The sequence below is a fragment of the Octodon degus genome, unplaced genomic scaffold (genome assembly GCF_000260255.1).
Source record: "Octodon degus isolate 3935 unplaced genomic scaffold, OctDeg1.0 scaffold00041, whole genome shotgun sequence".
NCBI lineage: Eukaryota > Metazoa > Chordata > Mammalia > Rodentia > Octodontidae > Octodon > Octodon degus.
In genome coordinates, this window is record NW_004524617.1 from 13,391,235 (window position 1) to 13,418,680 (window position 27,446).

The 27,446-nt window shown below is 42.8% G+C and overlaps 1 protein-coding gene across 6 annotated transcripts in view; it reads right to left on the reverse strand.

The window, feature by feature from the left end:
- Nucleotides 1-27,446, reverse strand: part of Zfx (zinc finger protein, X-linked) — a 71,539-nt gene that overhangs the window by 37,551 nt on the left and 6,542 nt on the right. For 3 of the 6 annotated variants that reach the window (XM_023715397.1, XM_023715396.1, XM_023715395.1), the window contains exon 1: nt 8,147-8,580. The exons of 2 other annotated variants lie outside the window; for them this stretch is intronic. The gene's annotated coding sequence lies outside the window, so the exon portion shown is untranslated. Of the gene's footprint in view, nt 1-8,146; nt 8,581-27,446 lie in introns of those variants that run through there. One more of the 6 variants, XM_004631376.3, reaches the window with a different exon arrangement.

A 27,446-nucleotide genomic window follows, 5' to 3' on the forward strand; every position in this document is an offset into this window, starting at 1 on the left:
CAGGGCTGGAGAGATGGCTCAGTGGTCTAAAGCACCTACTTGAAACAAGCTTGGCAAAGCACAGGGACCGCGGTTCGATCCCCCAGCACCACATGCTGGCCACACACACACACACACAATAAATAAATGTAATAAATAAAAATAAATAAATAATTTTAAAAAATAATAATAATAATATCCAGCCACTAGAAGAAAACCCACTACAATAGTACATTTAATGATAAAACCTTAGAAGTACTCAAAGTACCCAGGCAAGCATGCCCATCACCAATGCTCTGGTGTCAATGAACACAGTAAGACAGAACAACAAATAAGAGGCAGAAAGAAATGGAAAAGAAATAAAGCTGCATTGTTGACACACATGCTAACTAGATAGACAATCTAAAGAATTATAAATTGATCTTACTCCTACTACCAATTGTAAGACACATCTTTATTTTATACACAACTAAGAAAAGAATCAATTAAAGTTGTTCCATACTTCCTTAATTTTTTTTTTTTTTTTTTTTTTTTTTTTTTTTTTTTTTTTTTTTTGTGGAAGCGGGGATTGAACTCAGGTCCTTGTGCTTGCCAGGAAAGTGCTTATTCCACTGAGCTATCTCCCCGGCCCGGATTTTCATTTTAGATTATTTTTAAGACAATGCTGGGGCCAGAGAGATAGCTCAGCAATCCGCAAGCCCTACCTCAGAAGTTAAGAAGACTCAACTATTTGATAAGTCCATGTGAAAAAGATAAAACTACATCACCCAACAAAAAAGAAATTCCAGATGAATCAATGACCTAAATATTTAAAAGGCACAGTATTATCACCTTGAAGTGAAAAATTTCTTGAAGGCATAGGAAAACAAACCATAAATGAAAATAAAACAACACAACAGAAAACTAGCCACTGTCAAATTAAGTATGACACATACAAAAATTCCATAAACAAAGCTAAAAGACAAGCCACATAGGAGGATATTTTCAGCGCATATAACCAAAATACAATACGAAACTAGTCATAAACCATTAAAAAAGACAGCAACGTGAAAAATGGACCAAGGATTATGCACAAATATGAGACAACTCAAATGGCTAATAAATAATGTAGGAAACAAAGATCAACCTCAAGAGTAATCTAAGAAATGCAAAATGAAAACTGCAAAGAGATAGCATTTATATCCAACAGATGGGGAAAAATTGCAAAATCTAATCTTTTGGCAATGTTATGGAGAAACAGGCTCATATACAGCTGGTAGGAGTGTCAAATGGAATGAAATTTGGCATTGTGGCAATTCCCAGTAAAGTTGATGATGCACAGACTTCAACATAGCAAATTCTATTATAATCCCAAGAAAGAAGAACCCTGTATAAGGATATTCACAGCAGTAGCTTGAAACTGCTGTAAACTGCCAACAGTTTAATGGTTCCTCCACAGGAAAGAACACATTTTCATGGGCTTGAACCCCCAGTAGTTCATGCTTGACAATCCCATCAGGGAGCATGGAATACTCCCATCAGGTGGTACAAACCACCTGATGGGACAGTCATGCATGTACAGCTGCACTGTGTACATGTTAATAAATCACAGTATGTTTATACATCAAAATAAAGTAATATTAGAAGCATGGTGGTGCACACCTGTCATCCCATCACTCAGGAGGCTGAGGCAGGAGGATCACCCCAAATCTGAAGCCAGCCTGAGTTACATAGTAAGTTCAAAGCCAGCCTGAACTGCATAGTGAGCCTGTCTCATAAAAATCATCATCGTCATCATTTAAACAAGTGATATACACCTGTAATCTCAGAACTTGGAAGGCTGAGGCAAAAGGATCACACAAGTTCGAAGTCAGCCTAGGATACACGGTGAGTTCAAGGCAGGTCTGAACATAGTGAAACTTTGCCTCAAAAAACGAAACAAAACACAAGTAATATGGATGAACTACGCCAGTGGTTTTCAAACTTGTTGGGTCTAAAGATCCCTTTGAACTTAAAAATCTCAGGACTATAAGAAGTATGTTAAAATAAAATTAATTTTTTAAAAAGTATGTTATGTGGGGCTGGCGAGATGGCTCAGTGGTCTAAAGCACCTACTTGGAACAAGCTTGGCAAAGCACAGGGACCACGGTTCAATCCCCCAGCACCACATGCCAGCCAGCCCGCCCCCTGGTGGGCTGAGCTGGCCACACACACACACACACACACACACACACAATAAATGTTTAAAAGGGGAAAAAAAAATAAAAAAAAAATAAATAAATAAAAGTATGTTATGTGATTCATATCTATAACTATCACTTAAAAAATTCAAATGGAGGTCTTTAAATTTTTTTTTCTTTTTTTTTTTTTGCAGAACTGGGAATTGAACTCAGGCCCTTCCTTGTGCTTGCCAGGGAAGCACTTACTCTACTGAGCCATCTCCCTGGCCCCCCCAAATTTTTTTTTTTTTTTTTTTGCAGAACTGGGGATTGAACTTATTCTACTGAGCTATCTCCCCGGCCCCAAAAAATATTATTTTTGCAGGCTGGTCAAATAGCTCAGCGGATTTAAGTGCCTGCAAGCAGGCGCAGGGGGAGTTCAATCCCCAGGCCTTCCATGCTGGCCCCGCCCCCGCAGCATGCTGCAGCAATTGAGACTTGTAATCCCAGCTCTTGGGAGGCCTGGACTTTATAAAATATTATTTGGGGTTTTTTTGGTTTTGTTTTGTTGTGTTTTTTTTTTTTGCGGAACCAGGGATTGAACCCAGATCCTTGCATTTGCCAGTCAAGCGCTTATCCTACTGAGCCATGTCCCCAGCCCCTGAAAGAATCCTATTTTTTTTTTAAATAAAATATTATTTGGAAAAATAATCTGACAGGAATAAGAGCAGACTGGCCATATTTCAAATCAAATAAGGGGTGGGGATAGGGGTTACACAGTGGTTAGGTTTGATATGGTGCCTAACAAGAAAGGTATGTCTTAATATGAATAGTCATTGATCAAAGACAACACTGAGTAAATAACTGACTCTGAATAGTTTCCAACGACATAAAATTTTCTGCACCCAATAACCAAGATGATTGTTTCTGAGGTGACACACTAGGCACCTCCTGTGGACAAAGTGATAACTTGTCTCTATATTAACAGTTTAGAAAAGACAGAAGTATAAATACTATACATAAAGTATTACAGATGAAATGCTATATTAAAAATGTCCATTTTGCTTTATGGAACACGGAAGAATGAGCCTAGGAAAATGATGTGGCATTAATGGAAAGAAAACAGGAGACTGGAGTTATTTTAGGGGTTCTGAGGCTTTTTTAAAATGACACAATAGTGGGCTAGGAGATAGCTCAGTAGAATAAGTGCTTGCCTAGCAAGCGCAGGGTCCTAAGTTAAATCCCCAGTACCACAAAAATAATAATAATAATAATAATAACAACAATAAAATGACACAATAGTACCAGGCATCTATGACGGCCAGACATTGACTTCAGCCAGGGTGAGACATTTCAGACACCCAGGTGGCCACTGCAAATGCCAAATAAACAACTACAAGACAATGTGAGCATAGCAAGGGACACCAAACTAGTGAAGATTCCAAAGGAGAAAAGACAGAAGACTGGCCTTGAGAGACAACCCACCCCAGAATAAAAAGAAGGCACGGAGTCTATGAAACACTGAGCACTTTTCTGACACTTCCATGGATATGCTGTGCAAGTTTTCCAACTTGAGAAAATACTAGATTTAGGAATATATGAGCTAAAAAAAAAAAAAAAAAAAAAAAGTACTGGTGAAAGGAAAGATAAGCCAGGTGAGGTTTTTGTAAGATGAGCAAACTGTTCCTAAGGCGAGTGAAAAGCTCCAGCAGAGTGAGAGGGTACTAACAGAGACATCCACAGAGGCAGACCAGGGCCATTTTCCTGTAGCACGAGCACAGGCTAGGTAAGGAGAGGAACTACATAGCAAGGAGGGAAACTCAACTCTTTATACCATTTTAGGCCATTTAGCTAAGTAAATTCTGGGTGACCTGAAGGTAAGGAATGTCAAGGGCCAGCTGAGTCTGTGAGAAAAAGAAATGCAAATACCAGTGGTCACAAACACAACTACAAGATTATCAGTGACAATGCAAAACTAAATGTCCTTGAAATTCGGCACAGCAGTGCACACCTGTCATAGCTCAGTGGTATAAGCGCCTGCCTGGCAAGTGTAAGGTCCTGAGTTCAAACCCCAGTACCAAAAAGAAAGAAAACCCTCTATAAAAAGCAACACAGAAAAAAGAATTTTTTAAAGCCTACATGTCTTTTTAAAATGGAAATTGGTGGAGGCCTGGCCCTAGCTCAGGCCTTTAAGTGGCTGCTTCCACAAAGCTGTCAGCCTCAGGTTGCTGGAGTTCGAACCTCACAACTCTCCCGCTGGCCAAAAGTGCCCTGAAGGCATTCGAGGAACACAAAAAAAGGAAATTGGTAGCTCTCTTAACACACACAGACAGACCGAGACACACACACACACACACACACACACACAGCTACCAAGACAGCCTGCCCTGCTTTCTCCAGGGTGTTCTATCTAGCTCTTGTCCTCTTTTACTTGGCAGTCAAAGCTTGCTCTGTAGAGCCAGTGTCTCCCCGATTCCTTTTACTTTCTCAAATTTGGCCACAGCTTTTTGAAAAACACACACATATAAACTATCCATCCAGTTGTCCAGATTTTGGGGGTGCTGTGCATACTGAAGACTGAACCTAGCGTTTTCACACTGAGCTACAAATCCATTCCCTTTTGAAACAGGCTCTCATCAAATTGTCCAGACTGGGCTCAAACTTGCAATCTTACTGCCTCAGCCTCACAGAGTACTGGGATGACATAAGTCTATGCCACACAAGGCTTTATTTAGCCATTTCAGATGGAAACTAAACTATATGCTTACCTGTCTTAATTATACAACTTGAGTCTAATCTTAATCTCAAACATCCACACTGTTGTACTACCTAGCTTCAAAAAAACTGGTTCTTCAGGTTTTAAAAAAAAAAAAAAAAAAAAAAAAAAAAAAAAAAGAGTATCTTGGGGCCAGGGAGATGGCTCAGTAGGATAAGTGCTTGACTGGCAAACGCAAGGATCTGAGTTCAATCCCCGGTTCCAAAAAAAAGATGAAAAAAAGAGTATCTTTATAGCTCTCCCATGTCTTTTTCAGCTGTTAAGATATAAAAACAACCGCTAAGTTTATGTTTAACACCTAAACAAGCACAGTGAGCTTTAGCAACTTGCTAGTTGGCCTTTTTTTTTTTTTCTTTTTTGTGGCCTGGGGGGTGGAGCTGGTGCCACATGTGGTGCCAGGGATTGAACCACAGTCCCTGCCTAAGCTTGCCTAAGCAAGTGCTTTAGATCACTGAGCTATCTCTCCGGCACCCTCCCCCTTTTTTAAGTTGGCCTCTTGCATGCCCTGTTTCTAAGATTTTTCTAACCAAGACCTTTAGGATAAATGGGTCTCTTGGCTCCTCTCTTGGAGCATTACTAAGACCTGCTGTCATCCAGAAAAGTGGAAAAACTGAAAGTGAAAAATGCTTATGCTACTTCCTTCTATATTATAAAGTTCTAATAAACACTGCCCACACGCGCCTCTATAGTAGTCAAACATAAATCAAAACCGGAGCAGGAAGGCCTGGCTTAGCAAATAGCCTTAGTCACCCTCCAAAAATGGTACTTTCCCCAAAGGGAAGAACACAACCTGCACAAAGGCATCTGAAAACCAGTCCCTTTGCCCCACTTTGAGACAGGATCTTGCCACACTGCTCCGGGAGACTTTGAACTTGGAATCCTTACACACTACTCTTCCAAATCACTGGAACTACAAGCACTTATGAGCCTCCGAACCTGGCCCAATGTCTAATAGCTACTCTTCCAACCTACTTCTCAAAATTGACTTCTTAGCTAGGCCGCACTTCGACCCCAGCTGAGGCAGAGGCAGAACGATCTGAAGGTGGAGATTAGTCTAATCAATTTAGCAAGCCCAGCTCAAAATTAAAAAGGTTAGCGATGTCGCTCAGTAGTGGAGCGTCCCTGGGTTTGATCCCCAGAACCACAAACACACACTGGCATGCATGCGCATGCATGCACACATTAATCTCTTAAAATATTACCATGGGAACACTTACAAGTTTATTTATTTTAGTCAAGTAACCTGTATATGACACTAGCCCTGTAATTTCAACCACAGCAAATGAAATGGTATGCACCCCTGTTTACTGTAGAAATTATAACTGAGCAAAAGTTTACTTGGTGTGAGAAATTAGGAGTTTTAAAGCAGCTGTATAGCTCAGAGGGATCATTCAAAAATATAAAAATCTGCTTAACTTCTGAACACTGGTGGAATCGTCCTAATAATGAAATCACTGATCAACTTAATATTCGCTTTAGCTCTCAACTATGAAACTCCTGGTCCCAAGGGGCTGCTAAGTGACTCAAGCACAGCTCTGGCGTAAAGGGCTCCCCTGCTGCCTGCTGCCTCCCCCGCTGAGCACAAGCCCTTCCAGTTGGCAAGGAGCACTGCGGCAATCTACCTTTTCTCATCTCAATTCCTACTACCACTCCCCTTCACGTACATACCACCCACTCTAGGTAAACTGTAAATACTTGCTGCTTTCTCAAGCCTCAACCTTGAAATGCCCTTTCCCTACCTAGAAGTCTCACCTAAGCAACTTCAAATGTCACCTGTTTCAGGATCCCTTTCCTTACACTCCAATGTAACCCTTCTCTGAAACCTCGTTAATTGGATAGCCTTTCCCCGAAGAGCTCGGTGCTATTTCACCTTGTCTCATCCACCGTGTACCAGGCACCGTGTACCACAACCTCTGCGATCTTTCTCAGTTGCTGGTACACGACCGCCAACACCGGGCTCTGAGTTCACCGGAAAAGTCGCACGGTGTGTAATCCTAAGTACTTAAGGGGATAGAACTCTGGTGTAAAACTTCACAAGTAAAATAAAATCTAAACACCATGACACATAAACATAATGTTCTTCACTAAGAAAATAACGTTCTGCCCTATCATTCCTCAAAAAAATACAAAAAAAAAAAAAAAAACCACTAATAGCTTGAGTGTAGCTTTTCAAGAAAGCTGCTTCCACATAAATACGAGAGTGCTTCAAAATGGTATTCTTCCGCTTTCGTGTCGTGCCTTTTCTCCCTATTGGTCCAGAGAGTGGTGAGAACTTTTCCATGAATTTTATTATTCAAATAGTACACAGAGCAATGATTAGCGGAAAACAACCGCATGGAAGGCAATCTATCGGTCATGTAAGACTTCAGTAAAATCAAAATTTCCTGGGGTCCCATTGCTGCCACACACACACACACACCCGACCACCCTCAGCTGCCTACAACGCCAAGTAAAGGTTCGGGACCGAGAAAAGGTGAGATGGCTCCCAGCGCCCAGACGGCGGCGATGGCCGCCTGCGGCAGCTCAAGTGAAACGCAGCGGAAACAGCAGTCACGGGGCTGCGGGAGGCAGGGCAAGAAGGTGGCGCCGCCGCGGAGCGACTAGAACCCTAGCGCCCGTCATGGCGACGAGGGCAATGGCCGCCGTGGGGAGCGAGCACGCCCCTCCGCGCGCACGCCGCCGCGCCGGGTCTCCGGTGCCCGTCACCGTCACCGGCGCCGCCGCCCGCTCTCCCACCCCCCCTCACGGGCTGTAGCGGAATTTTCTCTCCAGACACCGCCTTCAAGATGGCGGCTCCCCCTCCCAGCAGCCCCCTCAGTCGTCCCCTGCAGCAGGAGCGGAGCCGTCGCCATCTTGTCCCCCGTCCCTCCCCCCCTTGCCGATATTTACATAGCGAAAATCGGCCCGGCCGGCCTGCGGCCTTCACCTCATGCCTGCAGCCTTCGCCTCTTAGCCAGGCCTCGCCCCTGCGCGGTCCCTCGAGTCGGCCTCAGCGCCCACCCGAGACCCCTCAGCTGCCTCCCGGACCGCCGGGCAGCCCTCCCCCAACCCCCGCCCGCTTACGGAGCGCGCCTCCGCCGCCGCTCGGGGCAGCTGGGCTCCTCCCCGGGCCTAACTGCGGCCTCCTCGGGGCCTGCTCGCGCGGCGCGCCACGCCGCCCGGCCTAGCGCGGGAGGGCGCCTTGCAGGCCGCCGACCAGGCCGAGACCAGGCCGCCGCGCACGCCCTAGGCCGCGCCGGCGCCCGAGACTCACCGGACGGGCGTGCGGGCGGTCGGCGACGGTGGCGGGTGCTGCAGGCCGGCCTTTCTCTGGAGCACTGGGCCGGGCTCCGGCTGGTGGGGCGGGCGGAGGGAGGGAGGAGGGGCCGAGCTCGGAGCTGACAAAAAGCGGCCCAGCTCCCCGGCACGGGCCCGCCGTCAGCACGTCACGTCACCGCCCGGGAGAGAGACCCAGGAAAATGCGGAAGGCTAGATGGGCCCCCTCCTCCGCCCGGTGGGTCCCCCTGGCGCCCCGGGTCGGCGCCGCTCCCGCCCCGCGGCCGGTGAGCCCAGTGGCCTCGCTGCGGCGGGGTCTTCAGCGGCCTGTGTCTCCGTGACAGCGCCCCCCCCACCTCCTCCGCGCTCCCGCCCGCCGCCACACACACACCGTTGCCACCGCCTCGGCAGTCTAGCGAGCGCGGGGCTACGGCCCGTGGAGCCCCCAAGCACGGCTGTGGGCCGCAGCCGCCGCCTCTCCGCGCGGCCCGGCCTGGGGCGGCCAGCAGCCCCCGCCGCCTCCGAGCGCTTCCTGCGTCTCGGTGGCTGGGCACGGAGATAAATTTAGCAGCCCCGCTGTCCCCTGCCTTCCCGTGAAAAACACAGATTCTTGCAATGGAGGAAAAGTGGGTGTGCAGGCAGGGGGGACCCTAGGACAGCGCCCAGCTCCTTCATGTTTTAGTAAGCACTCCTGAGAAAACCGAGCTGATTTTATGGGGGGAGAAAAGGTTACATCTGCGCTGCGATGAGCAGGAGGTGCGGTGACATATTTTCTGTTTACCTGTGTTTCGGGTTCAAGGGCTTAGGAAATGGAAGCCTGGGGTCATTGTTTCGTACATAATGGACTTCCCACATTCTTCCACAAACGTCTAGCAAGTAGCAGAATAGCGTGAGGATTTATTTTTTAAACTACCCAAATGAAACTTACAGTTGAAAAGAACGGGAGAGAAAGGGAGGAGATACATGATTCAATAAAACATAAACGGATATTTTTGTGTTTTCCTCAGTTTCAATGTTTATACCCTATTTCGGTACTGAACTTTGGGACTCAAACTTGTTTAAAAGCTGCTGGGAAAAGTTAGTATCGATTTTGCACACATCTGAAATGGGGCATCCTAAAACAGCCCTAAATGCTAAAGACGTTTTTAAATAATAACAAATTATAACGAACAGAACATGTTGGTGTGGAATCGCTTCGAGTACAAATTGTCCCTTCTCTCAGACATCAGAAAATACACTGAACAAGGAAAAACACGTATGGTGCTGCACACCTGTGATCCAAGCCCCTGGGGAAGCTGAGGCGGGAGGGTCGAAAAATGGATCCCAGCCTGGGCAATTGAGACCTTGTCCGAAATTAAACGGGGTGTGCGGGGAGCATGGGGAGGTAGCTCGGTGTGAAGATCCTGCACTCAATCCCAGTACTGCAAAAAGGAAGAAAAAAGGGGGCGGGGGGGATAGCCGCACACACGCGCGCACACACACGAAAGAAAACAGTAGGGGCAGGGGAGATGGCTCAGTAGGATAAGCGCTTGACTGGCAAGCGCAAGGATCTGAGATCAATCCCCAGTTCCGCCAACAACAAAAAAAGTGTTGGCGGCTATGCTTATGTTGCCAAGCACTCAAGGAGGCTGAGTCCAGAGGATTGCAAATTTCAAGCCCTGCGTGGACAATTTAGCGATTTAGCAAGACCCTGTCTCAAATAAATAAAAGGGAAAAAGTAAACGAGGCCTGAGGATGTAGCCCAGTGCCAAGACAGGCTCAAGCTCCACTACCAGGAAAAAAAAAAAAAAAGGATCGTTAAAAAAATCTAAGAATGTACTACATGCTAACTTTCTTCTCGGGTCTTCAGCTCTCTCTCTTTTTAAGCGATTAAATGTCCTTTCAAATATGATTAATGTCTTCATCATTTACAGAACTCCCTTCAGGCTGAAATACAGACTGTTCCCAGGAAGAAAAAATAAAACTAGGCAATTTTATTTCAAAAAAAAGAAAAAGAACCACGAGAAAGCTAACAGAGGTGGCGTTGTGTCTGTAGTCCCAGCTACTCAGAGGCTGAGGCAGGAGAATCACAAATTTGAAGCCATCTTGGGCAATTTATGGAGACTCCATCTCAAAATAAAAAATAAAACCATCTGGGCTGCAGCTCAGAAGTACAGCACTCACCCAGCATGCGAAAGAGGCTGCACTCAATCCCAGTGCTGCAAAAAGGAAGGAAAGAAAAAGGGGGAGGGGGAGATAGCCGCGCACAAGTGGCTTCAATCCCAGTACCAAAAACAAAGGGGGAGAGGGACAGCACATGTACTCACCCTAAAAAAATTTTTCAAAACACTGATAACCAGCATGTAAGTACTCTCCAAGGGCCTCTAGCGCTCCTATATGCCAAAGATAGGGTCTCTCCCACCATCCATTCGTTCAACTGGAAGCAGCATATTTAGGACACACAACTAGCTGGCGTCAGGGTTCTTGATATCATCAAATACTTTTAATCCTACCAGTATGGAACACTTAAGAGGATCCAAGGAACATTTAAAAGAATATCTCCTCAATTTAAAAAGATTCTAAAAAGCTTAGTGATACTGTCAAACAGCCTTCCTACTTTTTCTTTTTGGTTTTTTGAGACAGGATCTCACTACGTAGCCCAGGCTCGCCTAAAATTTGCAGCAATCCTCCTGTCTCAGCCCCCCTGGTGCTGGGATTACAAATTTGCGCTGCCACACCCAGTTTTTGTTTTGTTTCGTTTTTTTGAGATGGGGTCTTCCCACATTGCCCACACTAGTCTGAAGCTCCCAGGTTCCCGCATCTTCCTGCTTCAATTTCCTGAGTAGCTGGGACTACATGTGTCCACCATTGCACCTGGCTGTCCTTACTTTTTCTGAATAAAAATAAAGGAACCATTAACTTTAACAGGAAATAAGGAAAGGCTAATATTAATCAATAAACCTTTATTATTAAAGTCAACAAAGATGGTTCTATAGGTGATTGTACAGCTAACCTTAGCTTCTTGGGGTACAAGGAGTTTGCAAAACAGCAAAGTTGCTGGTACTGTAGCTCACTTAGCAGAGAGTGTGCTCAGCATGCGCAAACCCCAGTACTTGATCCCCAGAACCAAAAGGGGGGCGGGGCAAGGGAGTAATTTGTACCTCAAACCTATGCATGGGAGACTGTCTTTGTTTTCATTTTGGTTTTGGTTTTTTAAAATATGATCTTAAAAAAATAACACAACAGCATCTCGGTGTGTACACAGCCCAGGCTGGCTTGAAATTCACAAACGTTCTGCCTCAGCCTACCCTCCCCAGTGCTCGGATTACTGGCTCTGCAATGCAGTTTTTTTGCGGAACCGGGGATTGAATTCAGTCAGGCCCTTGTGCTTGCCAGGCAAGCGCTTATTCTACTGAGCCACCTCCCCTCCTGCAACGCAGTTTTAAAGAACATCGTTAAGCAATGTCAAAAAGTGATGAATGGGCCGGGGAGATGGCTCAGTAGAATAAGCGCTTAAGCGCAAGGGCCTGAGTTCAATCCCCGGTTCTGCCAAAAAAAAAAAAAAAAAAAGTGATGAAAACCATTTTTTTTGAAGCATACACAATTCGTATGATTTTTGTTTTTGTTTTTGTTTTTGTTTCAGACAAGATTTCGCTATGGAGCCCAGGATGGCCTTGAGCTCTCAGTGATGCCTGTACCTCAGCTTCCAAGTGCTGGGATCACAGGCATGCGCCACCACGTCCAGCTTAACTCACCCGATAAAAGAAAAAGGTGCAAAGGATGTGTAAACAGCAGAGATAAATCACGTGATACTATAATTTTTAAATACATTGTTCATTAAAGCACCACCATAAAATTTGATTGAAATAAATTAATTAAATAAAGTACCTTAAGACTTAGAGCACCTGCAGTTACTGAAAACATTTGGTGATATAATCAAGCAGTGGGTGATTAACCACGGGACAACTGGTACTTAAAAGACCTGCGGGCAGCCTATCTTGCCTGGAGACTTTGGATCATTGTTTACAGTTAAGGACCTATTGGCAGACGGAGGCACACACTTGTGACCCCAGCAAGCTGAGGCAGGCGGTCGTTACAGTGAATTCAAGGCCAGCCTAGACTGCACAGGGAGACCCTGTTTCAATCCCCCAAAATACAAGTAGGAATTGGGGCTCTGGGAGCAATAAAGATGTGGCACTTGCCTTGGGAAGCTCAAACCAGGAGGCTGAATAACAGAATAAAAACATTCTTAAGTGCACTCGCTTTCTCAAGCACAAAAAGGACATTTTACAGGGAACACAAAGAACATTCTAGAAACGTCCGTTGTGAATATAAAAGAGCTGCTCTCAACTCAGTCAAAGGGATTTTGATGATGTGTTAAAATTTATTTGTTACTTCAGAGCTGTTAATGTATACCAGATAGTTAAAAGCATCTACTCCAGGTTTTGACAGTGTTTTAATAACTTACTAAAAATCCCTGACATTTATAGGCGCTTGAGCCAGAAGCAATACAAAACCTTTTAATCATTTTTCCAAAAAAAGATTAGTCAAGAAAAAAAGCTGTTGGCTTGCATTTCACATCACTCACTGAAGGGAACACAAAGAAAAAATTATAAATTCTTGGTTTATAACAGGGTGTGATCCCAACCCTCAGAAGGCTGAGGCAGGAGGATCATTGTGAGTATGAGGCCAACCTGGGCTACATAGTGAGTTCAGTGCCAGCCTAAGCTACAAAGCAAGACTCTGTCTCAAAACACCAAATGAAAAAAATTATTAGCTTATGAGAAAACACAAATATCAAATAAATTTGTGATAATGCATTATTTTATATTGCAAAAAACGAACAAGATTTATCTTCCCATAGAAATGACCTATTTAATTGATCTAAACATGTCTCATTAAAATTTAGCTATTTATCTGATACTTACATTATACTTACCATGAGCAACTTGCTTCTTCCGTTGGAATTCACTTGACTATAATTAATACCAGTAAGAATTTTTAACCTGAGTCTTTAAACTGTAAACCTTCCCCAAGGAAAATAATTTACAATTAAACAGTCATTGACAAGTGTTTTTTTGAGCCGTATTTTTCATACAAGTCATTTGTTGAATAAAATATTAATCCCTGAAAATCGCCAATGGCAACATTCAACTTCATGGATTATAAATCACAGGACGCAGCAAACAAAGCATGTCCGCTAAAGAGGTAAAAAAAATCAATACAGAACACTGTCTCAAAAAGCAAACAAACGAAAACGGAAGGAACCAGAGCTGCCCATGTTAATGACTGATCCCTAGGCTCCAAAGGGAAGTAGGAGATGAACCTGCAACAACTCAAATCAGCAAGCGAGATAAGCTTGCTAAAGCTGTGTCCAAAATTCTCAGGATTCAATCCCCCGTACTGCCAAAAAAAAAAAAAAAAAAAAATCTCAGGAAACAGTTAAGGACTCCAGCTGGGCTAAAATTGACACAATTTGAACGTCACAAAATTCCAGGGATTGAAACACAACGGATATGTTCATGAATTTATGAGACTTCAAAAATAAACAACTAAACTGGGCATGGTGGTGCAAGTCCATAATCCCAGCATTCTGGGAGGCTGAGGTAGGTGGATCCAAAATTCAAACCCAGTGGGGTGCTTTTAGTAATTTAGCCAGACCCTGTCTTAAAATAAAGGAAAAAGGGCTGGTGATGTGGCTCAGCATGAAGACCCTGGATTCACTCCTCAATACCAAAAATAATTTTTTGTTGTTGTTGTTTTTGGCGGAACCAGGAATTGAACTCAAGCCCTTGAGCTTGCCAGGTAAGCGCTCATTCTACTGAGCTAGCTCCCTGGCCCCACCAAAAATAATTTTAAAAATCAACTGACGGTGATGATCGCACCACCTTATCAGTGTACTAGAAACTAGTGAACTGCATGTGAACTTTTAAGGCTGTTACCAGGGATGGAACTCAGGACCTTACGCTTGCCAGGCAGGCACTTACGAGCTAGCTCCCAGGCCCACTTTTATTTTTCAAAGCTAAGGAGCAAAGTCAGAGTATACAAAGCCCGCAGACTACCACTGAGCAACACCCCCAGCCCCTCACACCTTGAGATAGTCTCACTAAATTGCTCAGCCCAACCTCAAACTTGTGAGCCTTCCACTTCAGCCTTTAGAGAAGCTGCATGCCACTATGCCAGATTTAAGAACTTTCTTTTTCATTTCTTTTCTTCTTTCTTTTTGTTGTATTGGTTAGGGTTTTTCTTTCTTTTTTTGTTTGTTTGTTTGGCTGGTTTGTTTGGGTTGGAGATGTTCAGACAGGGTCTGGCTGCACAGTTCAGACTAGCCTTGAACTTGCTATGTAAAATAAAATAAAATAAAATAAAGGAAGGGGCCAGGGAGATCGCTCAGTAGAATAAGCTCTTGCCTGGCAAGCGCAAGGGCCTGAGTTCAATCCCCAGTTCCGAAAAGAAGAAAAAAAAAATTAAAAAGAACTTGCTATGTAACCTAGGCTGGCCTCAAATTCCCAACAACCCTCCTGCTGCAGCCTCCAGAGTGCTGAGATTTACAGGACTGTACCACCACACCCAGCTGGAATTTTCTTTTAGTAGAAGTGTTCTAACACATGAAGAAGACCTGATAGAATATCACGCTGTGCAACACTAGCTAAATTACTTAATAGTAGGCCTTGGCAACAATAATCTATGGCTGCTTAACAGAAAGCCAATCAGATGGCCTCATGGCAGCTACAGGCAAACTCTGCCTGTCACTCTGGAGTATACAGTTTCTGTTTTGCTTTTTCGTTTTTCGTAGGACCTCAGCTCTCCTAGGCATGTACTCTACCACTGAGCTACATACACCCTCAGACCAAGCCAGGAAGGAAGGAAGGAAGGAAGGAAGGAAGGAAGGAAGGAAGGAGGGAATAGAAGGAGGGAGAGGGGAAGGAAGGGAATAGGAGAGTGGGGAGGAGGAGCGGGGAAGAGGGAGAGAGGGAGAAAGGGAGAGAGAGAGCAAGGGAAAGAAGCAATCCCCTGAGCTTGATCAGTTCCCTTGCTCTACCAATTGTAGACAGAGAAATATAGCAATGTAACTATGGGATGTGAGCAACAAAATCCATTTTGTGGAAAAATGACCTATTTTCTTCTACAGGTAGATTATAAGAGGAAAAAATATGGTGGAGAAGGCAATAGGTTCAAAACACCTGGGGCCGGAGAGATGGCTCAGTAGAGTAAGTGCTTACCTGGCTAGCGCAATCTCCGGTTCCGCCAAAAAAAAAAAAAAGAAGAAGAAGAAAGAAAGAAAGAAAAGAAAAACCTTAAAAACTCGCCATGGTGGTGCACGCCTGTAATCCCAGCACTCACAGGAAGATCTTCATAAATTGAAGACCAGCCTGGGCTACAGAGTGAGCTCAAGGCCAGCCGGACCTGCACAGTGAGACTCTGTTTCAAAAAGAGGAAAACAGCTGGGGAGATAGCTCAGCAGGCTTGAGTGCCTGCCCGGCAAATGCAAGGTCCTGAGTTGATCCCCGGAACAACAACAACAAAGCCAAAAGAAAAGGAAAGAAAAAACTTAAATTCCAATAATGAACTGCATTTTAACTTTGACTCAAGCAAAACTGTTTGTAAATCTGTTTTCCTCTCAAACAGCTTTAAAGATCAGAGACTGCTGGAGAAGTACGAGCACTGACTGGATTGTTCTCAACACTGACTGATAGAAACAAATTACTGTTAATTCATTAGGGGTAAATATTGATGCTGTGATTATATCTAAGAATGAATAAATAATGATGATGATGATGATGATGATGATGATGATGATGATGAGTCCTTATAGTCAGATGTAGTGGCGCACTCCTGTAATACCACATTGGGGAAGCTGAGGCAGAAAGGTCTCAAATTCATGCAACGGGAAGGAAAAACTGGGACAAGGAAAAGGACAAAAGAAAGGGGAAAAGATATATTTATGTATATATGCAGGATAGTTTGCATAATTGTACTGCCAATTTCTGGTGGTCTTTTGAAAGGAGCAAGTAACAAACTTTTATTCGTTGTTTTTTTTTTTTCTTTTAAATTTGTTACAACTTTTTTGCTATTGTTTCGGTTTTTTTTTTTTTTCTTTAAAGCAACCTTGCACATTTATACCTGGTAACCTAAACAACTAATGTGAAGATAACATCTTGCAACTGTTGAATTCCTGTTACTTTGTTTAGTGAAATTTTGTATCGCTTCTAATGCTGTTTTTTTTTCTGTTACCATTTTGTATTCTTTAAAAACTAAAAATAAAGGGCAGGGGAGATGGCTCAGTGGAATAAGCACTTCTCTGGCAAATGCAAGGGCCTGAGTTCAATCCCCGGTTCCGCAAAAAAAAAAATAATAATAATAAAATAAAATTAAAAAACTAAAAATAAAAAAAAATTTTAAGACTAAAAGGAAGGAAAGGAAAAGAAAAAAATGAGATAAGAAGGAAAATGGAAATGAAGCTTTTGTAAATAAGGAGGGGAGGAGAGGTTGAATAGTGGGGAGGGGATGGGAAAAAAGAATACAGTTATATTATGTAGAGGTACAAATTCCCTATGATGAATGTGATCGTTATGTATATTTAAATTGTACCAGTAAACTTAATTAATAAAAACGTTCAAGACCAATAAACTTAATTTTTAAAAAAAAAATCCAGCAGGGCCAGGGAGATGGCTCAGTAGAATAAGCGCTTCCCTGGAAAGCGCAAGGGCCTGAGTTCAATACCCGGTTCCGCAAAAAAAAAAAAAAAAAAAAAAGCCAGCTTGGGCTACATAGGGAGATGCTGTCTCCAAGAAAATAGAGTCCTTATCCTTTAGAGATAAAAGACCAAAATATTTACAGATAAAATGATATGTTATCAGAGATGTCTTTCAAAATAACATGAGGGAAAAAAATAATAATAATAACATGAGGGGATCTGGGTGCGATAGCACCTACCTGTCCTGAAAACCCCAACATTGCCTAGCCCAGTGGTTGAGACCTATGGCAAGTATATTGCTTGTCTTTCTTTTAAGACAAAAGAAAAGGTTAACATATGCGTTGTTTCTTCTAAACTAAAACCTCAGTATTCAGATTTAATTGCTGACATTTTTCGATAAATAAGTGCACTTGGAGATACCAAAATTTGGACATCACAGGATTGGTGGCACATATATCAAGGTCATATCTCTGAAGAAGGGGAGAGACCAGGTGCTATCTCAAAACCACGACGACACTTTGAAATAGACGTGGGGGTGCCGGGGAGATGGCTCAGTAGAATAAACGCTTCCCTGGCAAGCGCAAGGTCCCGAGTTTAATCCCCGGTGGGGGGGGGGGGCAGAGAAAAAGGTGGGGATGTAGCTTATGCTGTGGGATCTGGGTTTGGTTCCCAGTGGTGCAAATATATATGCTTATTAACATAGCTTTGTAAAAAATATTAATACATCCATGTAAATTCCTCTTTCCTGACAACTGTAAGAATTTTTCTTGGTGTATAAAAAAGGCGTATGTTCAATATTACTCTCCAAAACAGCTGCACTTATTTTATTTATTTATTCATTCATTCATTCATTTATTTATTTTTGGTGTCTTAAGACAGGTTTTTGCTATGTAATTCAGCCTCAAACTCATAACAATCCTCCTGCCTTGGCCTCCTGACTTCTGGGATTACAAATATACACGACCAGACACAGGTTCAACAACTGTAGTTACATACATTCCCTCCAGCAGAATAAAGCTCAGGATATCTTTGAATCTTTATTAGCAACAGCTTCCCTTATCTGGGAATTATTTAGAATAGCCTTTATCAAGTAGTCTTTTTATCTGTAGAACTATTCTATACATTCTGAATAGTATATCCTTGGCTTGTTATATACACATATTCCACATATATATACTCCCTATATGTTACATATTTTCCTTATGTTTATATATTACATATATAATACACACATTTATGTATTATATATTCTCTCTGTCTCTGCCTCATGGCATGGTGCTGGGTACTTGGATTGAATCCTCAGCCACTTTCACACTAACCTACATTCCCAGTTCTTGTTTTTCTGAGGTAGAGTCTCACTAAATTGCCCCCACTGGGCTCAAACTTGCAATCCTCCTGTCTCAGCCTAGTGGAGTGCTGAGATTATGGACATAAGCCTCCATGCCCGTCTGCCATTTGGTCTAAGAGAGGTTTGCAAGGTGCACAGCATGAAGTTAATTAAAATAGCCTAGGGAGCTTTAGAAACATGCTACTGTCTGGGTGCCACTTGAAGAGACTTTTGACTGTGTAAACCTAGCACTGGTGTGGTTTGTGCAAGTTCACCCAGTGCTATTAACGTATACCACACTACAGAACCATGAATCTGGCATTTTAGCACTAGAATAGATTTTAAAAGGAATAAAAACAATTCTCTTTCCCATCTTGCAAGATGGCAGGTGAAAAAACTGAGAAGTGAGACACTAAAGAGAAGAAACCCAAAGCCAAGAAGGCTTCTGCCAGTGGTACTGGTAAAAAGGGTAAGGTGAAGGCAAAAAATAAAAATCTAAGAAGGAGCAGCCCCACTGCAGCGAAAATCCTTTCCTGGTTAGAGCAATTGGTAGATACTCCCGATCTGCTATGTATTCCACAAAGGCTTTGTACAAGAGAAAGTACACAGCTGCTAAATCAAAGGTTGAGAACAAAAAGAAGGACAAAGTTCTTGCTACCATCACAAAACCGGTCGGTGGTGACAAGAATGGAGGTAGCCGGGTTGTTAAGCTTTGAAAAATGCCCAGATTCCATCCTACTCAAGATGTGCCCCAAAACCTCTTGAGCAGCAGCAACAAACCCTTCAGTCAGCATATGAGGAAACTTTGAGCTAGTATCACTCCTGACACCATCTTGATCATCCTCATTGGGCGTCACAGAGGCAAGAGAGTGGTCTTCAAGCAGCTGGCCAGTGGCTCGCGACTTGTGACTGGGCCTCTTAGCCTTAATTGTGTTCCTCTATGAAGAACACACCAGAAATTTGTCACTGCCACCTCTACAAAAAAAAAAAAAAAAAAAAAAAAACTTCTTTTTTTTTGGTGGAACCAGGGATTGAACTCAGGCCCTTGCGCTTACCAGGCAAGCACTTATTCTGAGCCATCTCTCCGGCCCCAACAAAAATTGATATCAGCAAAGTGAAAATCCTCAAACACCTCACTGATGCTTACTTCAAAAAGAAGCTGCGGGGGGGGGGGGCTGGTGAGATGGCTCTGGGGTCTAAAGCACCTACTTAGAACAAGCTTAGCAAAGCACAGGGACAGCAGTTCAATCCCCCACTACCACATGCCAGTCAGCCCCACCCCCTGGTGGGCTGAGCTGGCCACACACACACACACACACACACACACACAAATAAATAAAATTAAAAACAAAGAAGCTGCGGAAACCCAGACACCAGGAGGGCAAGATCTTCCACACTGAGAAAGAGATACACCAGATTTCAGAGCAGCGCAAGGTGGATCACAAAGTGGTGGACTCACAGATTTTAGCAAAAATCAAAGTTGTTCTTCAGCTCCGGGGCTACCTGCAATCCATTTTTGCTCTGACAAATGGAATTTATCCTTATAAATTAGTGTTCTAAATTTCTTACTAAGAATCTAATTAAGGGGTCAGGGAGATGGCTCAGTGGAATATGCACTTCCCTGGCAAGCGCAAGGGCCTGAGTTCAATCCCCAGTTTTGAAAAAAAAGAACCTAATTAAATAATTGATACATTTTTAAAAAGGGATAAAAAAAAACAGTAACACATCACAGCAATACTGTTTTGGTGAACTTGCTTCATTTAATAGACAGACAGAAAGATACATAGATGCCTATATATTTAGAATACATATATATATACTTAATATACATACAAGCCTAAAATGTGACAATGTACAATTTCTCTCTGTCCATGGCTTGAAGCTTTACTTTCAGTCTGTGGTGCAAAAGGTCAGGCACTGTGGGTTGGGGAGAGGTTAAAGATTGCTAGCCCGAGCCTGCAGCAGAAGCAAGCACTGTGTAGCGTTAGTAGGGAGCCCGTGCAGTGTCTGCTGAGTCTTGTGCGGGTTTATTTCTTTAAAGCTTGATTTGTGTGTAAAAATGGTGCTGACGCTTATTTCTGCAAGTTTGGTAAGTGAAGGAGACGTGGTGTTCACAAAAAACCTCACTCCAGGCCATCCTATCCTGGTAAATTGTTTGCCCTTCTTTTTATAGGTGCGCCCATGCACTAATGCCCACTTTGCAGTTCAAAATGGTAGTCAATTTGGAAGACTGAGGCATGAGGATCACTGTGAGTTCGAGACCAGCCTGGGCTACAAAGTGAGCTCAAGGCCAGCCTAAACTGACAGCAGAAACCTTGTCTCAAAAAAAAAAAAAAAAAAAAAAGACCAAGTAGCAGTCAATTCTTAATGTGCATGTTTCCTTATAAAAGAACTGGTTTTTTGTTTTTTGAGAAACCAGGGATTGAACTCAGGCCCTTCCACTTGCCAGGCAAGTGCTTATTCTACTGAGCCATCTCCCTGGCCACTCTGTTTTGTTTTGTTTTTTTAAAAAAAAAAAAACTGCTTTACTGATATTAAAAAAGCTCTAACAAGATATCATGTCTGGGCTGGTGAGATGGCTCAGTGGTCTAAAGCACCTACTTAGAACAAGCTTAGCAAAGCACATGGACCACGGTTCAATCCTCCAGCACCACATGCCAGCCAGCCCTGACCCCTGGTGGGCTGAGCTGGCCACACACACACACACACACACACACACACATAAATAAAAATTTTAAAAAAGGTATCATGTCTGCATCTTGTCCTCTGAATACTATGAAGACAATATGCAATGTATTAATTATTATAACTGTCCTACTAACCTCTTATGAAACTGTTTCATTGCTATCTTTTTTTCTTATTAAAATGAATTTTAAAAATCCAAACAAACAAAAAAGCTCTAGTAGCAGAGCACATTTGTAATCACAGCACTCTGGGAGGCTAAGACTGGAGAATATCAAGTTCTAATCCAACCTGGAAAATTCGGCCAGATCCTATTATAAAGTAAAATAAAATAAGAGAGGGCCGGGACTCTAGTTCTGTGTGAAGGCCCTGGGTTCAATCCCCAATACAGCTATAGTAATAATAATAATCAGGGCATGGTGGCTCACACCTGTAAACCCAGCATTTGGGAGGCTGAGGAAGGAGGATGGACAGTTCCAGGCCAGCCTGAGCTACAAAGTATGCTTCAGGGAAGCCTGAATTATATAGCAAGGAACTGTCTCAAAAAAAATCTGTGCAGCAGACATTAATTAGTTCATGGGATGAGTGTTGGCTATTGCTGAATAGGCAATCACAACATATACTGAGTTGTGCTTTTTTTTTTTTTTTTTTTTTTTTTTTTTTGAGACAGGGTCTTACCACACAGTCCAATATGGATGGCTTCAAATTTTGGGTAATCCTGCCTCAGCCTGCTGAGGGATGGGATTACTGGTGTGTGCCAGCACTCCCAGCATATTGTGCTTCTTTGGTTAGCATTTGAATCTTGTCTCAGTCCTCCTAAAAGAATAGAAATATATAGATTTTGATAGTAAAATGACATTAACTATAAGCTTTTGTGAGGAAAGCCATTGGCTTTATCCTGTTTAGAGTTAGACTCTTGGAGTAGATGAAAAAGTTTGGGGTGGCATAAAATCATAAAATACTTGTGAACTAAAAGATGTAGATGCTGCATAAAGTCAGCAAATTAATGTTAAGCCCTTAACACAATGGATACATCTGCCTTTATGGTATTTATTAGCCTGAAAGGGGATAGAACCTAGAACCCTGTACGTGAAAATCTGTAAGAGGAATTAGCAAGACAGCAGTTAGGATTTCATTAGGCAATAAGGACAGCAGCTCCAAAATGGAGTCAGGAGACCCAAAATGGAGTCTGCTGACTTCTAATCCTCCAGGGATCTTACAAAAACATCTGCCAGGTGTCCTTCTGCTTTTCAGGCCCTCCCCAGAGCATGATCAGGCAGGCCACTGGCTCAAGGGCACATGGCCCCTGCATGGACACTGAGTGGACACTGCATAGACTGGACCCTAAGAAATATGTTGCTTCCCCTAGGGTAGAAATTAAATTGCTTACACAATGGCTGGAGCACCTTTTAAATCCCTTAAAACCCCTTGGAGCAGTGCTGTCACCCCTATGGCACACATACCGCGCAGCAGGTATGCAGGGCACTCTCTCAGTCAGAGCACAAGCAAAGCCTGACAAATTATTAGCATGCATACAACAGCAAAGACCACATTAATAGTGCACAAGATGACAATGCAAAGTTTGACCTTTCAGTAAGAAGGTGCTTGTATCATTGAAAGCTCTATTATTGTGTTTTCCAATGTTTTTTAAGACAAAACATTGGTTAACCTGAGTTGCTTTTTCCAAACTAAAATCTCAGTATTCGGGTTCAATTGCAGCGTTGATACTTTTTGATAAATAAGTTGCTTTTGAGTTGTAGTTTGGGCCTTTACTTGATCTTTAAAAGGTTTAACATCACTGCCCTAAACAAAGAGCCCTAATTGTATGCTATTCATAACTCCCTCCCAGCTAGTAGGAACTTTACTTTTTTTCTTTTTGGTTCCTTTCCTTCAGACAGGCTCTTAATTTATACTACAGGCTGTACTTGAACTCACTACATAGCCCAGGCTGGCCATAAACTCAGTAATTCTCCTGCCTCAGCCTCCCAAGTGCTGGGATTTTTTTACAGTTATGCAACACCATATCTGGCTACTTGATGATTGACTGATTGATTAAGTGATTGTTTTTGTTTTTTGTTTTTTGTTTTTTGTTTTTTTTGCAGAACCGGGGATTGAACTCAGGTCCTTGTACTTGCCCAGGAAGCGTTTATTCCACTGAGCCACCTCCCCAGCCCCTGTGATTGATTTTTTTTTTTTTTTTTTACTGGGGATTGAACTCAGGACCTTGTGCTTGCCAGGCAGGCAGGTATGCTGCTGAGCTATTTCCCCAGCCCCCTGATGATATTTTTAACCACATTAAATTTATAGATTTACTTGGAAAGAATTGTCTTTATTGAGTCTTTTCTATCCATTAATTTAACATGTCGCTCCATTTTCTCTCTTAATGTGTATTTCATAATGATGTAGGGGGTTTTATATATAAAAATCTCTGGGGCCAGGGAGCTAGCTCAGCTGTATATATAAAAATCTCCAACAGGGAGAATCAAGACGGTGGAGCAGTTAGCAGCAGCCAAGGAAGAAAACAAAAGCAGATAACCAGGAATCAGGAAGGAACAGACAGGAGAATTAAAAGCTGGAGTGAAGTGTGAGAGAGAGACCACAATACAGATACTGCCCAGCTCTCAGCGGGCGAGTCGTGGGGAGAGGAACCTGGCCCTGCAGAAGCAAGGGGGACTGGGTTGGGACAGCTGGGATCTGCACACCCAGCAGCGCTTTTACTCCCTATACTCCCTGCACACAGCACAGACAGTGCCCTAGGGCACCCAACTGAAGAGTGCTGGTCCATGCCCTGCCAGGAAAGGGTTGACTGAAGCTGGGACTCAGGACGCCTGAGGGTGGCTTCACTTCAAGGCTCCTACTGGGGGAAGGGGGGCCTGCGGACCGGGAGCGGCTGCAAAGAGACTGCCGGTGGGGGCAGGAGCCCAGCCTCCTCCCCACAGTAGGGGGCCAGGCCCAGCTTACTGAAAGTGGGGCCCTGGGTGCTTGAGCCTGCCTCCTGCCAGCGCCCAGCAGGGACCTGGGATCTGAGTGCCTTCCTTATCTAATGGCTGACTGGGATGAGTCTCAGCTTGGACATTGCCACAGCCTGGGGTAAACAGCAAGACCTCTGAAGGGGGCAGGGGTGAACCCTCAGGCGGTGAGGTGAAGGCTAGGCAGAAAAAAGCCAGAATGTTACATTCTAACACTTCGTCGGTGGATCTGGGAAGAAAAACACTCATTCAAAACTGCTGAGAAAATTTTTTGGGTTTTAGACTTTTTTTTTTTTTTTCCGTCTCCTCTCTCTTTTTCACTGGTTTATTGGAGCCTGGGAAATTTTTTTCTGTCCTTTGTTTTTGTTTTTGTTTTCTTTTTTCTTTTAATTTGTTTTTCATTCATTGATTGGTTTTTTGAGACAGGGTCTTATTATATAGTCCTGGCTGGCTTTGAACCCACTGTGTAGCCCAGGGTGGCCTCAAACTCACAGCAATCCTCCTGTCTCAGCTTCGCAAGATATTACAGGAGTGTGCCACCAAGCCTACCTTTTTAACTTTTCCTATCTTTATTCTCCATATTTTCTTCTTCTTTCCTCTTTGTTTTTTTTTAATATTTTTTTATTGAGAAATAAATATGAATGAGACAGTTTCACAGCTGATTAATAGGACAGTTTTGATAGTCAATACACTGTACATTGTTATCTTCTTAGTGGTTATCCATAGTACAAGAAGCAGACAGGATATTCTGTCCAAACACTGTTAGTACACCTCTTTCTTCTCATTGAATTATGCGAAAGTAGCTGTAAATTTATCCTATTTTGTATATATAAATATAAAATGACCTCCCTCTTTGTTTTCATTTTCTCTCATTTGGTTTTTTTCCCATTATCTTTATGTAATATTATAAATATTATTCTACTCAATAGAATCCTTTTTCTTACTTCTCCTCCGTCATAATCCCCCTTTGTTTAATTCAAAAATGTTTTCCTGGGGCCGGGGAAATGGCTCAGTGGAATAAGCGCTTCCCTGGCAAGCTCAAGGACCTGAGTTCAATCCCTGGTTCTGAAAAAAAAAAAAGTTTTCCTCCTGCATTCTCCTATTCTCAAGCCCCTATGTCTTTAATAGTATAACTAGTAAAATTTATTAAATCTTTAGATAGTTAACTCTATATGGTTACTGTTCCTTTCTATCATTAGCAGAGGTAAAGTTCTTGCTATTTTTTTTTTTTTTTTACGGAACTGGGGATTGAACTCAGACCCCTGCTCTTGCCAGGCAAGCACTTATTCTACTGAGCTATCTCCCCAGCCCCAGTTGTTACATTTAAAATATACTTGCTATATGCCAATATCTAGGTCACATGAGTGTTTATACTAAAATCATTAATTTCTCTTCTATGGCTAAGGGTGGCACATTATTGGTTCTTATGGTATGTCAATATCCAATTTGTCTTAGAGAATATCACTGTTGCTGATTTGCTTGATATTGCTAGGGTCACTTAATTATTGCTATTCATAGATTTCTATCTGTATGCCAGCACCCAGATCAACTTTGTGCCATTAACAATACTGTGTGGTTCATTCTCAGAGAACTGGATGTTGGACCAATTGCACTGCCTCCTCCCCTCTCAAATTAGCAGAAGAGGCCGGGTCTTCGGACACAGGCAAAGGACTATGGGAAAGACTAACTGAAGAGATCTCCATATGCAATAAAGTTTTACCATTCATTTTAAGGGATGGGGAGATAGTTAAGTGGCTTAAAGCACCTGCCCAGCAAGTGCAAGGTCCTGAGTTTGATCCCCATACCAGAGGAAGGGGGAAGCCTGCAAATCTAAGCACAAAACAAAACAAATAGACAAACTCCCCAAAAAACAGTAGAAATGGGAGATGAGGCAACAAACTGCCTTCCCAAACTCCCATCTCCCCCAAAAGCTGATCCTGGGGGCTCCAAGGGGAAGAAAAACAAAAGACACACACCCAAATTATTCAAAAACATAACAGAGGAGACTGAGAAACAAATCAATGAAGTATTCAGCAGGATCACAAAAGATGTAACAACATAATGATAATGAAAGTGTTAAATAAAATGCGCTTACCAAAGGCACTAATAAAGCTGGGCATGGTGGCAATGCCTGTAATCTCAGCATTGAGGCTGAAGTAGAAGGATTATTGTGAGTTTGAGACCAGCCTGGGCTACAAAGTGAGCTCAAGGCCAGCATGAACTCCATAGTGAGACCCTGTCTCAAAAAAACCAAATAAACAAACAAAAAAAGTACTAATAAAAAGCTAGGTGAGGGGGCCTGGCCTTAGCTCAGTTGTTTAAGTGGCTGCTTCCACAAAGCTGTCAGCCTCAGGTTGCTGTAGTTCGATCCCCACAACACTTCAGCCAGCCAAACCACCCCTGAGGGCATTCGGAGCAAAAAAAAAAAAAAAAAGCTAGGTGAGCTAAACAAAATGGTGCAAAACATAAACAGCCAGTTTAGCAAAGAATTGCAGTTTGTGAAAAAGTTCCAAAAAGAAGTCCAGCAGATTAAAAATTATATTGATCACATGGTTAGCAGAAGTAACCAGTGTGAGGACAGTGTCAGAGTTAGAAACTGGGGTTGCTTTCAAAGATGAATTACTCATAGATACCTTAAAAACAACCAGAAAATATGAAAAATATATCCAACAACTGCTAGATTATCCAAAGAAAATGACTAATCTAAGATTAATTGGAATAAGTAAAAAAATCAAATAGCACAAAGGGCATTAAAAAAAAAAACCTGTACGGGGCTGGTGAGATGGCTCAATAGTCTGGGGCACCTACTCAGAACAAGCTCAACGGAGCACAGGGACCACGGTTGGATCCCCCAGCACCACATGCCGGCCAGCCCCGCCCCCTGGTGGGCTGAGCGGGCTGCACGCACGCACACACGCACACACGCACACACATAGATGGATAAAATAAAAAAAAAAAACCTGTACATAGAAATAATAGCAGAAAACATTTCAAATATAGGGATAGCATTAAACATACAGAAAAGTAAAGCATGTAGAACACCAAATAAACATAATCAAAAGAGATTCCATGGGCTGGGATATAGTTCAGCAGCACAAGCACCAGCCTGGTAAGTGCAAGATTTTGAGCTCGATTCTTGGTACAAAAAAAGAAAAGAATCTCTAAGAGATTCCACACCACATTACAATCACCACACCACATTACAGTCAAAATCTCAGAAGTCCAACATAGGGACAGGAAAAAAAAATTAATGGAGAAATAAGTATTTCTGTGACAAAGAGCACTGCAAGAATTTCATGACCATCAATTAGCTCTCTTTAAAAATAAAAAAATAAAATAAAAAAACAAATTAACTCTCCAAAAATGTCTCAAAGAGATGATGAAACCCACAGTGCCAAAAAAATCTAATGTAATGCACACACCCGACAAGGTGAGCAGTTAATCAGAAAGGAGAGAAATGAAAGGAAATCAGCAACAGGAAAAGAAAGCAGTGACAGGGATAACTCTCAATGTGAACAGTCTCAGCTCCCCAATCAAAAGACACGGACTGGGGCCAGGGAGATGGCTCAGTGGAATAAGCACTTCCCTGGCAAGTGCAAAAGCCTGAGTTCAATCCCTGGTTCCACAAAAAAAAAAAAAAAAA